The sequence below is a fragment of the Pseudoliparis swirei genome, chromosome 16, assembly GCF_029220125.1.
Source record: "Pseudoliparis swirei isolate HS2019 ecotype Mariana Trench chromosome 16, NWPU_hadal_v1, whole genome shotgun sequence".
Taxonomy (NCBI): domain Eukaryota; kingdom Metazoa; phylum Chordata; class Actinopteri; order Perciformes; family Liparidae; genus Pseudoliparis; species Pseudoliparis swirei.
The window spans coordinates 22,056,911-22,059,917 of record NC_079403.1 but is presented as its reverse complement, the minus strand read 5'-3'; the positions used below and the strand labels follow the sequence as shown (position 1 = coordinate 22,059,917).

The following is a 3,007-nucleotide window of genomic DNA, read 5'->3' as shown; positions in this document are numbered from 1 at the left end:
TAGCCTACATGACGTTTGGAGATTGAACTTTTCAAGTCATTTTAGCGCCATTTCTACGCGCTCTGCATAGCTGGAACAACGGCCTGACTCCAAGCTACATTTCTTCTTGAAGTAAGTAACATGCCTACATAATTATCTCAGCTATATTTTAATTTGAGGCTTTGTTTTCTACAATTTTGCGTCGCCCTTGCAAAAATGTTGATGTAATGTAGGTTATGGGTTTCTGCATTGAACATTAGCTAGCTAACGTTAGTTTACCAAAGGTTGGCTAAGAAAATGTTTAATTGTAATTTCTGTGGCAGGTCGGTTAAAACACAGAGGGGTTATGTGCTTCATTGCAAACTTCATAGAAATGAACCACGTTGTTTGTTTAAGTGCTTTGAAGCTGGTTGAAAACAGACCTTTGTACAAACGTGTTTTGCAGGCTGTCACAAAGCTGAAAATTCTTAGAGGACAGTTGGAGGGCTGCTCAGAAGACGTGAAAGACATGGTGCACCTTCTTCTCTCCTATTTTGATGAAAATGAGGAGAACCTCTTCCACTATGTCGAAGAATCATGTCTGGCAGACGAAGTAGTAGTGGAAAGCTTGAACGTGGTAAGTTGAGATTCAGTTCTACTCTAATATAAGGAAATATTGCATGACATACATAGTCTTGTTATGAAGTGCAATTGTGTTTCTTCCCCATCCAGTGGTATTGTCTTCTACATAAGAGTGTAATAGATCCTTTAAGTTAGACCTGTCAGCTTCTTTCCTGAAGCTTTACACTGACTCGTCTGCTCCAAAATAAATGAAATGGACCAGCAATCTTGAGCTGAAAAAAGTTTAGAAGAATACACATTTGTTCATTCGGTTATTGTTATTTATTTTTCAAAGCCTTTTACCAGCCCAGAATGGTGTTGTTGGCTAGTCAAGATCCACCTCATCAATTTTGGAGCAGAACAGTCCCAAACTTGGAGGATCTGTTACACTTGTATGGAGGAAATACCACTGGATGGGGAAGAACCACTTTTTATGACCGATTTTGGAATGGTAATGGCTGGTTTACTGTTAAATATTTTCTACCTGTATCTTTGTAGGAACCTCCTGCTATGCCTCAAGGCAGTTCATGCTAAGTGTAGACGGCAAGGTTGTGAATGACCAAATCCCAAACTTTGTTTCTGCCATCTGTTTGATGTTTGGAAGCTATTACTGCTTCAATATCCACTATCCTGTGGTTCTGGGCTCCACACTTGAGTTCCTTCAGAGGTAAAGTAATATATATATATATATTTTTAATTTATTTCCTCATTTAGAGCTAATCACTGTATATAGTGTTTGATTATGAATTATTGTGTTCACAAAGGTGTTTCTTCCTGATCAATCCAGAGAAGGGCACAAAAGTTGAAACCAAGAAAAACAAGAAGCAACTTTCAGTGAACTTGAGTTCCTTCAGAGGTAAAGTAATATATATATATATATATTTTTAATTTCCTCATTCAGAGCTAATCACTGTAGTGTTTGATTATGAATTATTGTGTTCACAAAGGTGTTTCTTCCTGATCAATCCAGAGAAGGGCACAAAAGTTGAAACCAAGAAAAATAAGAAGCAACTTTCAGTGAACTTGAGTTCCTTCAGAGGTAAAGTAATATATATATATATATATATTTTTAATTTCCTCATTTAGAGCTAATCACTGTATATTGTGTTTGATTATGAATTATTGTGTTCACAAAGGTGTTTCTTCCTGATCAATCCAGAGAAGGGCACAAAAGTTGAAACCAAGAAAAACAAGAAGCAACTTTCAGTGAACTTGAGTTCCTTCAGAGGTAAAGTTATATATATATATATTTTTTTTATTTCCTCATTCAGAGCTAATGACTGTATATAGTGTTTGATTATGAATTATTGTGTTCACAAAGGTGTTTCTTCCTGATCAATCCAGAGAAGGGCACAAAAGTTGAAACCAAGAAAAACAAACTTGTTATATCTTGCCAGAACAAACTTTTCAGATAAGCAAGGTAGGTAAGCTACTAGGAGGGACTTTGCAGAGCTTGTTGACTAGCCATGCATTTGATTTAATAAAGCTGTCCCTAAGGAAAATTCAAGCCTTTGTTTCAGTGCTTTTGTTGTTTTGTGGCATTTCTAAGAAGAATCTCCTTTTAAGGTAAGTAAATTGCACATATATGTAAATATTTAAATTAGTAGAAGAGCAGTTTGAACAGGTAATTAAGACAATGTACTCTTATCTTGTAACATTTAATGAATTTGCCCTTGCCACCTTTCAGACATTGCATTCAAACTTGAGGTGCTGGTTTTCATGACACGCAGGAAAACGGTAAGATTCTAATCCATTTATATGCCAAAAGCAAGCAGGTTTATCTTTTTTATTTTTAAATTTTTTTTTTTGCCATTTGTGTTTTATTGGACAACAGAAGTAGAGAGAGAGAGAGACAGGAAACACAGTGGATTGAGAGGGAATGATCTGCAGCAAAGAGCCCACGAGGAATCAAACCTTTGTAACGATATACAGGCTTAACCAGGTAAGGCATTGTTTTTGTTTTTGAGTGTGAATTTAGCCATTTCATATAAATTTACAAAGTCAAAGTTGATGCTTTGTTTTTTTGTCCTCCGCTCATTCTTTATCTCCTTGGTTGTGTCTCCTTACGACGACACAACCACTTAAATAGTGGTTCTCAAACATCTTTTGTAAATCACATCATTTTGTGACTTCATCTGTGCTTTTATAAATACTAGAATAAAGAAAATATCAATCACTTTCAAGTAAACCAGATTGCTCCATCAGACCTTTAAAAATTGCAATCACTAGAACAATGAAAATAAAGTTATATTTGAGGGAAAACTAATATTTAGTTACAACTTAATAGCTTATTGTTGAAACTAAGATATAGCTGTCTGCTTTTCATGCAACATATTTTTCGATGCTCTCTGTCTACTGGTGTGAGTGTGCTCTGTACCATTCGCCGTGTTCTCACCATAAGCGTCGAGACGCTGCACGAGGGGCGGGG

The 3,007-nt window shown here is 36.0% G+C and overlaps 2 long non-coding RNA genes across 2 annotated transcripts; both read left to right on the top strand.

The window, feature by feature from the left end:
* Window positions 1-1,099: 1,099 nt before the first annotated feature.
* Window positions 1,100-1,607, top strand: LOC130205954 (uncharacterized). Its single transcript, XR_008834007.1, has 3 exons — window positions 1,100-1,246; window positions 1,344-1,435; window positions 1,527-1,607. It is a non-coding gene; the product is annotated as an uncharacterized LOC130205954 (long non-coding RNA).
* A 120-nt stretch (window positions 1,608-1,727) lies between these two features.
* LOC130206708 (uncharacterized) lies at window positions 1,728-2,493 on the top strand. The gene is made up of 3 exons (XR_008834156.1): window positions 1,728-1,807; window positions 1,901-2,316; window positions 2,414-2,493. It is a non-coding gene; the product is annotated as an uncharacterized LOC130206708 (long non-coding RNA).
* The last annotated feature ends 514 nt before the right edge of the window (window positions 2,494-3,007 follow it).